Raw genomic sequence first — 12,920 nt, forward strand, 5'->3', positions numbered from 1 at the left:
ACTGAATGATCAGACAATAAAATGTAAGACAAGTCAACCAACTTAAATACCTACAGTATGTATACCTACAGTATGTATATAGGAAATACACATAATGTGCAGTAGGGATTACTTGGTACAAAAAGGGCACTGATGTTTTCCACGAGCTTGTGGTATGTTACGCATATTGCACACTTCCTATCCCATGAATCACGTTCCTGCCTGATCTAATGGGCAACATCATCCTGTGATACACACAAGAGGTTAACTGTGAATATGTGCTGTTCAGGCAGAAGGTCAGGTTACTAGCATTTATGTTGAGGGAAATTCTGACTACCCTGTTTCTAATTTTGTGAGAGTGAGAGAAGGAGAAGTACAACTTATTCGGTGTAAAGGTGTGGACACACGGTGTGAATCAGGTTTGATTCGATTTTGACTATTCAATTTTGACTATTGGATTTTGAATGACGGCAATTTAAATGTATTTTAGATTTAAACTATCTTGCAGTTTGGCCCTGGGCCAAATACATTCTACAGGCGAGATACAGTAGTCAAGATAGACTTGCCTGCATGGTGTACTGTCCTATTTGATACTGACGAAATGGGTGCGCATATCAGCATCGAATCGTCATAGAATGTGGCTGAAAACTGGGCGATTCGGACTGACTTTCTATTCAATTTATTTTGACTATATAACCAATATCGGTAGCCAGAATCGCACCGTGTGTCCACAGCTTAATAGATCAGTCATCCACACATTTTTTTTTAGTGTGTGTCTGTGTGAAACTTACACTGCAGAATCTGGAAAGCTGACTGGATGCTGATGCTCTGCTCTCTGGTCCCATGAACATAACTTTATCACTGAGCAAAGAAACTTTTCAGAGCACCACAACCTCCTATGGAAGACGGCAAGGATCCTCTATGTCTGCGATTCTGTGGAATAAATAGACAAAGGTGGGTAAGATCTCGTGGTTTTATATTTCCAGTCCCACACAGTACAATGAAGGATTCTGTTTAAGCTCAGGAATGAATAGGTAACGCAAATGCTATCTCTCCATTCCCACAGTCTGTGGATATTTAAAAAGCAATGTGTTAATGATCATTCTATCTTATGAGCATGGCAAACCATAGCCCGTATTTAAGAATTTCCAAAATATTATTATAGCAAACACTACAATTTTTTTTTTATAATTACAGTTTATCTCTATACAGGTTGAGTATGCCTTATCCAGATATCTGTTATCCAAATTATTCTGAAAACCATAGTTTCCGGAATGTAATTTTTTAATTTTGCTGAAAGCACTACTGGGAACATCTGTAACAGCACTACTGTGAACATAATATGAAACTGGCACTACTGGGGGACATCTGTAACAGCACTTCTGGGGACATGAACTGGCACTACTGGGGACATCTGTAACAGCACTACTAGGGACATGAACTGGCACTACTGGGGAAATCTGTAACAGCACTACTGGGGACATAATATGTAACTGGCACTACTGGGGACATCTGTAACAACACTACTGGGGACATGATAAGTAACTGGCACTACTGGGGACATCTGTAACAGCACTACTGGGGACATAATATGTAACTGGCACTACTGGGGACATCTGTAACAGCACTACTGGGGACATGATAAGTAACTGGCACTACTGGGGACATCTGTAACAGCACTACTGGGGACATAATATGTAACTGACACTACTGGGGACATCTGTAACAGCACTACTGTGGACATGATAAGTAACTGGCACTACTGGGGACATCTGTAACAGCACTACTGGGGAAATAATATGTAACTGGCACTACTGGGGACATCTGTAACAGCACTACTGGGGACATGATAAGTAACTGGCACTACTGGGGACATCTATAACAGCAGTACTGAGGACATGATATGTAACTGGCACTACTGGGGACATCTATAACAGCAGTACTGAGGATATGATATGTAACTGGCACTACTGGGGACATCTGTAACAGCACTACTGGGGACATGATAAGTAACTGGAACTACTGGGGACATCTGTAGCAGCACTACTAGGGACATTAACTGGCACTACTGGTGACGTCTGTAACAGCACTACTGGGGACATGATATGTAACTGGCACTCAATAATGTGTGATTGCTTATTATAGTACAAAACTTTGTTTTATGTTTCAATGCGTTTATACAACATAAATGCATTTCGTGTTCACACATGGGTCTTGTCCTCAAGATACCTCATTGAAAAAATATCCAAAATGCTTCTGGTCCTGAGAATTTTGGACAAGGTTTACTCAACCTATATATAGTTCCATATTCCTCATCTGAAAATTCAACATTCTTCTTTTTATTTGCTTTCTTTCTCATATTACATGTAAGAAATAATCCATTACACCTTCCAAATGTTTGGAGCAGAAACAATTTACAAATTATTTAAAAGATTTTATAAGAAATCGGTGAATTTTCTAGTGAATTCATATAACTAAAGTCGGACTGATGCTACGTTTGATGTGCTGCACGTCAAACCTTGCGACAGCACTAACAACACTGCATACTAATGAAGGACGGAACAGCGATCGTTCCATCCTTCATTAACATTGCTCCAGTGTATACGGGGAATCTGGGCTCACAGTAATGTTGGTAGAAATCCCTGTCGCTCCAGTGTGTTCTCGGCTTAAGTATTGCCCTGAAAAGGAGACATAGAGGTTGTTATAAAGGTGAGAAAAAAATTGTAGGTATAAAACTATGTACAGATACAAGCTTACAGTTATTGCGTGTTAAATTAAATGTAATGTTTTATAGTACAGTATATGATGTTATTATGTGTACACCTAAGGCTGTACATATAATACATATTTTGCGGATGATTGTGAGTCAGACATATCTGTGTACACAGGCGCATGTGCCGAGTGTTTGCAAACATCCCGGCATATCTCTGTCTTAAATCCAATGGAACTCAGTCAGATGTGTATTTCCAGAGCGGTAACTAGGCAGTGACAATGTGATTGCATGGAACCACCCTGACTTGTAGGACTTGTAGTCATGTGCCTGTATCTAAAGCTCAAAGATTTGTGTACGGGGATCGGAACCACGCAACCCGAAAATGGGACATGGTCTTGGGAAAGGTGGAGTGGTTTGACGGGAATGCCTGCTCTTGCAAAGTCACGCCCCCATTTCGCCGCTGTGGGGGCATGGCCAGTGCTGTGTGAGCTGCTGGCCAGGCACTGTGTTCTTCTGTCTCCCGGACTAGATGCTGTGCACATGCATGTGGACTCCCATCTGCCCCACTATCACCACAGGACACTGCCACTCAGGACTGTCATGACTGTCCCACAAAAATCTGGACAGTTGGGAGGTATGCCCTACCCCTCCAAGGGTCCTGCATCACCTTTCCACATGCTTCCATACAGTGAAGCTTCAGCCATCAAGTAATCCACAAGCTGACAGAGATGTACTGTCTGGAGTCAGGTAGAGAATGCTGCTTAGTGTTCTGATTGGATGTAATTCACAATCCGGGCAGCTGGACAGCATTCTCTACCTGCTTTTCAAGAAGCCTCAGAGATACCAGCCCTGGCAGCCGGTGGCCCCTGGCTCAGCCGCCTCTGCTTGGAAGCCCCTAGAATTATGGGGCCTGGATTAGGATAGCCCAGAGTCAGTGATGGGCTGGGCTGGCATTTGTGCACTTGCACAACCTTTGTCATGCACGTGCACACATTGGGCATGCTCACACATGTGCTGGGCATGCGCGTGCTGCCTCTCCCGGCTTGCAGGAGAGAAGGGAGTAGCGGCATGTGATGCCCCCTCTCTCCTGGACTCCAGCGGCGCACAGAGTGAACCGCCGGACCCACCATGAGTCCAGCGACTCTCTCTGTGTGCCATTTAGGAGGCAGAGTCTCCACCTTGCAGTAAGAAATCGTCCCACCTGGCCATCGGCCCCTCTGGCATCTGCCAGAATTGCCAGATGGCCAGTCGGGCCCTGCCCCGAGTAGTATATTGTACACCTGCCTAATGTCGGTGAAGTCACTGAGGAGTTCTATAAGCACATAGAGGCTGCTTGTAAGGTACATGCCACAATGTCTTTTGCCACAGTCGTCTGTGACCTTTAGGCTAATGCATTGCTAATAAAGGTTTTTCAGTATAGTTCAAGTGTGTGTCTGAATGTGCAAGGACTAGAACACTTGCGGCATCTTAGACAGTATCAATGGACCAGCAGAAAAATATGCACCTGCCCTATGCTAGGTACAGAAGCTACATCAGAGTATGGTCCCTAACGCACTTGCACAGTGCCCCCAAGCCATAGCCTCATTGACAGATTATCTGTTTTAGGGGCTGGGGTGGCCAGTGTTCCCTGTTTTATGGGCATGGCAAGGCCAGGGTCTGCATTTTCAGGCACAGATGTCCCGAACTCTGTAGCATAACCAACACAGCCATCCTGGGACACTTGAGGGTTACTCAGATGGCTGATGTCACAGAAGCAGTATTTGAGATGTGTGCTGCTGCTTTCATTTATTTATGTACACAATCTCCATCCAAAGATGCACCTTCTACACCAACTGCTTCTCTGGACCAGGCCCTTAGAAGCAACATAATTTCATTGCTAACATACACTGATACCTTTTGTGATCTGTAGATCTGTATGAATCAGAGCATCTTAGTAGAGGCAGGAGTCTCTTAATTCATATAAATAGGTCCAGAAACAATAAGAAAATGAATAAACTAGTGTGGAAGCTACTATAAATCTTTCTCAGCTTGTAACTGTAGCAAATGGTACTGCTCACCTACTGGCTCCAAATGCAGAGCGGAGGGGGAACTCGAGCAGTAAGGTCTCTGCAGCCTCCTCTACCACCACCACCGCCGCCTGTCCACCAGCTGCCATTCCGACCTCAGAGCTCCAGAAGGTGCATGAAGATGAAGAACATCTGCCTACCCTCGCGTGTTCCCAGCATCAGCAGCAGAAGGCTCATGGGAGGTGCTGTGCGCTGTCACGCATGCGCAGCAGCCCTCCCGACGCCATTTGGTTAGGCAGCCCAGGGGGAGCGCGGCGACCCGGTTTTAGCGAGTTTGGGTCCGGCCCACCGGGAAATGGCCTGGTTTCCCGGCGGGCCAATCCGCCCCTGGTAGCACTGTATTTATATAAAAGTTTCAGTCACTGGGATTTTCCTCAGTCTGTTTGAATCGGGTTGTGCAGTTTTTTTTTTAACCCCTGGATGCCTACATGGACTGAAGAGGACGTGATCTACGCCGGAGGGGTGGTAAGTTTAATTTTTTTTCACAGGTACCCGTTGGGTTCTACAGGAGAAGTGAACCTACATGTCAAGGTATGTAAGTATGTATGTATGTATGTATGTATGTATGGTGTGTGGTTTACTTTATTATTTGTGTGTGTAATTTATTGGGGTATTGGTACTGTAGTTGGACTACAAGTCCCGGTGGGCCCATTAATGTCCCGCATGCTGAGGCTTGTGGTTCACCAAGTCCCAGCACGCGGGGCATGCCAATGTACATTGTGGTTCGCCAATGTACTGCTGAATTCCTGGCCGAATTCTGCAGTACATATGTAAATGAGCCAATCACCATAGAACTCATTGCCATATACAACCAAGTTCTAATTTTTACAGCCCAATTTGGCTAAGCTTGCCGAAAAAAAAAAAATTAAATCAGCCGATGCGGCATTCCCTGTCATATTTAAGATCAAATTCGAGCTTAGTAAATTTCCCCCAAAGACTCATACATAGGGCTAAAACACAGGCTTTTCCTATACTGTATGAAACAATTATTATTGTTATTATTATTATTACATTTTATTTATAAGGTGTTAGTGGTTTGCAGCGCTAAACATATGTCACATGTTAGAACAACGGTTATGGTATATTAGATCTACAGTGTCTAGGTCTACAGTCAAAAGGTCGACAACTATTGGTTGACAGTCTAAATGTTGACGTGGTCAAGACGTTGACAGGGTCAAAGTGTCGCCATGGTCAAAATCTTGCCAAGGAAAAGGACGACATGAGTTTTTCTCTTTTTTTGGAGTCTTTGTCGACATAGGTTGACATGAACACCGTATGTGTACCACTGCGATCGCCATGCTTTGGGCACAGTGCCTCACTACACTTTTAGAATCTAACTCTATGCTCATGCTGATGGTAAAGTATGAACAAGTAAGTTTTTTTACAAAAAAAACTCATGAAAAACTCATGTCGACCTTCGTCAACCTTTTTCATGTTGACCATTTGACTGTCGACCAATAGCTGTCGACCTTTTGACTGTCAGCCTAGACACTGTAGATCTAATGACTGGATTCTTAGAACAATTCAGGGTTTACAGGACTAGACATACTGTAACAGTAACTGCATACCTCCCAACATGGCCCTCTCCAGAAGGGACACAATGCTCTGCTCCTGGACTTCCCTCTTACTGTATGATTACCATCACCTGTGGTGACACCTTTCTTATCAATGTAACCTGTTCAACACAGGTGATGAAAAAAAAAAAACATTAAGAGGGAAGTCCAGGAACAGATCATTGTGTCCCTCCTAGAGGGGTCATGTTGGGAGGTATGGACGGGAAACGACATGAGGTGCCACCCCCATTATGCAATGCCATATTACCAGCAATGTACAGTGAGGTGTTCTGATGATGCAATTCAGTGCAAATCTCACCTTTGCCTCCCTAACATCTACTATCATGGATAGTTGGGGGGAGGGGGGGTTGCTTTGCAGAGCCTGCTGGGGACATAGGTGCTGATTCTGTGGGTACTTGAGGGCCCGAGCACCCATGGAAATTGATGAGCACCCACCTGCTCAGGAGCGGCCCACCCGCCCGTGTCCCACTGCACTCCCCCTCCCTCATTGCTGCACTGTGGGGGCATTTATGTATTTGGCACTGTGGGGGCATTTATGTATTTGGCACTGTGGGGGAATTTATCAGTATTATTTTGTGGCCACACCCCTTTCCCATGAAGCCACTCCCCTATATTTTTGGCTTGAGCACCCACCAGCAAAAACATAAATCGGCACCTATGGCTGGGAATGAGACTTGACTTGCCTACCTTGGGTAGCAGCGCTTGAATTTTTTAGGAGCCTTCGGCCAATCCAGGAGAGTAGGTAAGCGGGGCTTGTGGTTTTTTAATGGTTTCCATTGGTATTGCAATCGATTGCTTAATTACAGTCGTGATGGGAAACCAAGGCAAGCCTAGCATAGAGTAGAGTAGAACATTGGCTCACCAACAAATGTTTTTAACCTTCCGAAGATAGAAACTCCAGATTTACTAAACGTCAGCGTAAAATGAAATAAAATAAGTTGTTGTAACATGTGGAATAGCTTCAGAACATACTTGCCTACTCCTGTGCAAGTTGCGGGAGACACATGATTTTTTGGGCAGTCCCCAGCACCCACAGAAGAGAGGACAATTGTTCTGCATCCCACCTGCTTCCTATTGGAGCAAGCAGGATAAGGAGATTTTTACAGAAAATTGTGGCACTGTATCGGGGATTGGACTGTATTAAGCATACGTGCATCATTTAGCCCCTTCCCGCTGATCCACCAATCACACAATTTTGGGAGTGGGGCCTAGCGACTGACAGCCTCACCTGCTCCCAAAGTGTCAAGCAAAGTCTACTCTCTGGGCATATCTCAAAGGGGAGAATTCTAACGTAGGCAACTACATTATGCTTTAAAAGCAATTGTGCTATCCATCCAACCAGAAGGAGAGGAATAACCAAACACCTAAAGTATTATGAAAGTAATTATTATGTATTGAAAAAGTCAGAGGGGTTAGTGTAATAGTCTGTGAACTGCTGGCATCAGCAAGTTCCTGGCGAGTCTGCCCAATGTTTTGAATTAGCAACAACATGATTGCTACTTATATCAAGCAGACTCTACCTGCTGATGTCTGTAGTTAATAGACGATCACACTAGGAGGAGAAGTGATAAAGTGCCTGGTGCACCCTCCTGCATAAAACCTGACCATCTCTCATCCTAACCTTCTGTTTATGCTCACTTCTTCCCCTTCTGTGCCACTCTTGTCTGTCTAACCCTCCCCTTTAGAATGTAAGCTCTCACGAGCAGGGCCCTCTCTCCTCATGTGCCTTTCTTAGAATATATAAACCTTTGTCACCCTGATGATTGCTTCAGTGTCCTGTCCCCTGATGCAACTATCCGTATTTACCATGTACGTGTCCTAAACTGTCTTGTACTGTAATTCGGTATGTGTTTTTGCTCATAACTATGCTCTGTAAAGCGCTGCGTAATATGTGTGCGCTATATAAGAAACTGTTAATAAATAAATAATAAATATAACAGCTTGTGTTGCATTCAGCATTTCTTTCAGGCCCAAGCATATTTATAGAGAGCAATGGAAAAAAAAAATGAAAGGTAGCAATTATTAAACCAGTATCTGTATCTACACTGTTAGCTTATATTAGTAATGATCTCTAGTTGCTTCTTGGCAGAGTACCTGCTCCCTAGCCATAACTAATGTGGGCTATGTATGTTATATTTAGACTAGATGTGGGTAGATAATCTTATAGGAGTACTGTTGGACAGTGGGTCCTGTGCAGCTATGACTGCGGCCTTTCTGTGGCTAAGCTCAACACTGAAGCCATGATATTTTAATTTTTTTTATAAATAGTGGTGTACAGAGGCCTCCACATCTGCAGTACAGTCAGCACATACAGGGCCTGACTCAGGGGCGTTTTAAGAGAGGAGGAGGCCCGTGTGTAGCCTCCTCTGGCCGGATCTCCTCCTCTCTTCCAGGATTAGCAGGGTCTAAGCATTAGAATGCTCAGGTCTTACTACGCATGCGCAGACAGACCAAGCCACACGCAGAACACTTACATGTATATGAAGTAAGTCAACATAGATAAAAATAAATGTTTATGGCAATGACAGACACTTACACATGAGGGTGTTTAGGGGTGGTGCAGATAGGTCTGATTGCAACCAGATATCCACATTTATTTCCCAGCATGCACCTTTGAAAAAGTCCTGGACTTACAGCTTGCTTTCCATGAGGTTCCCCCACTGCGCACCAGGTAAATTAGGGGTTACATCTCCAGTGACCACAGAGACTCTCACCTATGAGGACTAAAGTCCCCCATGCTGAGACTTCAAGCCTGTCTCTGGGGTTGTTACCTCTAGTGGATGATCACCATACAACCATCCCTTGAGGATAACAATAAATACTGGTAAACACAATATCAGGGCAATATAGGAACGGACACTGTTGCGTGTTTTTCATTTTTGTTTATATGCAATACTGAGCGCCATATTAAATAACTATTTTTATCTGAGACACAATCATTATGGTTGAGATGCAAAGGGGGTTTCTGGTTGCCCGGAAAATCCGCGAGTGTGGTATATGGTCCCGACAGTCGGGATCCCGACAGTCATTAGCCCGACGTCGGGATCCCTACTAGCCGGACTCAGACAGCGGGGCAAGAGCAACAAAGCCCCTTGCGGGCTCGCTGCACTCACCACGCTGCGGGCACGGTGGCTTGCTACGCTCGCCACCTATTCTATTCTCCCTCTATCGGGGTCGTGGACCGCCACTGGGAGAATAGCCAGGGTTTTGACTGTCGGGATCCCGACGTCGGGGTAATGACTGTCGGGATCCTGACTGTCTGGAAACTGTCCGGCACCCAAATCCATCTTCCCTTAGAAAGTGACTCAAATTCTGACAACAATAGCAATGCTATATAATACTAGAGATGATGCCACATCATGCATTTTAAGTAAAATGGGGGACTTGTGGCACATGCCTAGTGGTTGTTTCAGGAGTGTTAAAGGAACATGTCACTATAAAAACGGCAATATGCATTGAAAATAACTTCTTAAGGTTGATTTTCCAGACAGAGTGAAAGGAAACCACCAGACAACATCTCCCCAGTCACAGGGCTCCCCAATGCAGTTATTTTTATTATCCCCACAGCCATGGAGATTGCAGCTAGGGTGGGTGCTCTATAAAATACCACAACAGAGGAGCCCTAGAAATAGCTGCTTCAGCATACAGAATCCAGGGCTCAGTAGAGGAACAAAGTCATGGTTTACAACAAGTCTCAGGAGGCATCATTTTTCACAGATGATTTATAAAATGACGTAATATATATTATCAAATGTGATTTGGATGTGGCCTTCCTGAAAATTAATAGGAGTACAAACCTTACATGTTAAGTGTGCTATTTTGCAACTTTATAAATATTCAATAATGATATTACTAAGAAAGTAAGAACACACGTCAGAGCTTAGTGATGTGTCCCTTCAACTTCAGAAGAGACCTAGTATTCTGGCTGACAGGGTAAGAAGCAGGTTAGCGGGACGCCGCTCCCTGCTTATCCCCATCACGCACACAGACTGTATACCCCCAGCAGCCCCGGGAAAAAGGACACACCTACTGAGAGACATAAGCCCCCTTGGGGATCTGTTGATACCCTGATTCCCCTAGGGGCTCTCAGCAGCGGTACTCAAGGGGCTGACTTTTCCCATCATCCCCTTAAGCACATTGCATGTTGTACTGTAAATATTGTATCACGCTTAACCTAAATAAAACACTGTTTACACTCAATACCACAAACTCTCTTTACTTAAATCACACCAAGGCAGCGCTTCAGCCCACCTCTCTCGTTCTTTGCATGACCCACAGGGGGCATGGAACACCCCTGAGGCGAAGCAGCGCCAAAGCACACCCACAGAGGGGAGCGCAGTTTACCCACCATTACCATAGTATTTTGGTTGATTCGCAAGGCTGAGAATTTGCAGCCTTGCGAGTCCACCAAACCCCATATTTGCGAATGGTGGCCTGGCTGCCACCTATTCGCAGCATGTGCTCACACAAGCTGGATGCGAATGGATGTTTTACATAAACATCCATTTGTAACCTGGGGGGTAACACCCACATCATTCCATAGTCGCCAACCATCGAAAGATGTGGAACATGCATGCAGATCTAAAAGGAAAAGTGGGCGGGCAGCTGACATCCAGTGACTTCACCTGTGTCACCTATCCATTTGCATGAAAACGCCCAGGTGGGGCATATGCTAATGCCCCCCCCCTCGCCCTCCCGTCACAAAGATGGGTTGTTCGCCGTGGGCGCACGCACCCTGCATCTGCCCATGCGCAGAAATTACCCAGCGCATGTGCAGATGCAAAACATCGTACCCCTTGCGAACAAGGGGTCCGTACAAATCAACCTGAATAAGGTCCCTTATGTGGAGCACATACAATTTGACGTGAATAACGTACATTCAGATATTTTCTCATTAGAGTTCCTGTTAATTCTTTTATATAAAATAAGGATACGGGCAGGGCACACAGAAATCATAATTGGATGCAGTATCATTTATGTTATTTTTTTTGGGGGGGGGGGGGGGGTGCTGGGGGGATCACATGGGAGATTCGGTCTGCTGCTGCAGGGGAAGGGGAGAGCACATGGGTGATGCTGCACTTTTATACCGCTATGTGTGCTTGAGCACTGAGTACAACTTTTTGAAAAATATTTTACAAAATAAACAAACCAACATTTTTCAATGCTAACTTGTCATGTCTTTTACATTTTTATTTTAAATCATTATAGGAAGGTTGGCTGGCAGTTTATCAGTCCTAAAATGGACATTTTTAATGTCATCCATAGGGAAAAGCAGGGCTGACCCAGGTTCAGTGTAAACGGCGCAGACCTGGGTCCGACCTGGGTCACATTGCTGTGTAAATGGGGTAGAAAGCTGGGTCCAACCCTGGAAACTCCCATGTTCAAAGACCAGGGTCCAACCAGGGATTTTGGTGTAAAAGGGGTATTAATAAGATAATAGAGCTGGATGCTGAAAAAAGATTTACCAAAAACCATGATAACCATGATAATTGCTGTGCAAATATTTGTGAAAGTAACTCTCACTGCCCGAATTATGCAATAATGGGTGTAGCAAACATTGAAGCAGAGAAATGCAGGTGAAGAGAGGCTCTGATACTGGCAAAAGTTCAGTACCAGTGTGCTGACATCTCCAAGGTAAGGAGACCTATTATACTGTATTATAGTATTTAGTATTATATTAGTTATATTATTATATTATATTATCTTATTCCTTCTGAAAAGCCTGCTGCCAACCTTGTAATGAAATATCAAACAGAAAAACTATAAGGAAACAGCAAATGTTTCTCCCTTACAGCTTCTCTGCTTCCTAAAATGAGATTGTAAAACGATATAATACTAAGTAATTCATATACTGTTGTTATTGTTATTTTCATTATTATACACATAATATTTTTATTTCACTTAAAGAGGTTTGATAGATTGTTTTTAAAGCTGTGTAGATTAGCACATTAGATAGATAGATAGATAGATAGATAGATAGATAGATAGATAGATAGATAGATAGATAGATAGATTATAGCTAGATATATATTTACAAAGAGAATTAGATAGATGGATAGATAGATAGATAGATAGATATAGATAGATAGATAGATAGATAGATACAAAGAGAGATGGATTATAGCTAGGTAGATAAATACAAAGAGAAATAGATAGATAGATAGATAGATATCACGTTCAATGCATAAATCTAGTGTTTACCAATTCTGTATGTAGTTTCCAGCTGTTACGTGTAGTGTCTGCAGTAACATGTGGCTATCTAGTGTAAATAAGCCTCAGACCTCTATCACTGTCTTTCCATATGTTCCAAAGTATTAAGGTGCCCATACATGGTGCGTTTTGTCTGTGCGATGCAATGCGCACTCCCGCGCACATTACGTCGCACAGCACAAAAACTATGTGCAGCATGTACGTTTTGGACTAGATTACATATATTGCCTAATTTTCTGATCTGTTCGGTCCCCGGAGTATTCACCCAGGGGACCGATGATTGCACTCTGAGCATGCGCATATTCGAATATGGGCATGTGCAGGGCTGGTGTGCAGACGCCTTTGGAGGGATGGAGGCGGGCAGGGGGCGTTCGCATG

The 12,920-nt window shown here is 44.0% G+C and overlaps 1 protein-coding gene across 1 annotated transcript in view; it reads left to right on the top strand.

Moving 5' to 3' along the window:
* The first annotated feature begins 213 nt into the window (after nt 1-213).
* ANPEP (alanyl aminopeptidase, membrane) overlaps nt 214-12,920 on the top strand; it is a 64,918-nt gene continuing 52,211 nt past the window's right edge. The window contains exon 1 of the mRNA XM_083184151.1: nt 214-933. The gene's annotated coding sequence lies outside the window, so the exon portion shown is untranslated. The remainder of the gene's footprint in view (nt 934-12,920) is intronic.

Source organism: Crinia signifera, chromosome 4, assembly GCF_055691185.1.
Source record: "Crinia signifera chromosome 4, ASM5569118v1, whole genome shotgun sequence".
Lineage (NCBI taxonomy): Eukaryota > Metazoa > Chordata > Amphibia > Anura > Myobatrachidae > Crinia > Crinia signifera.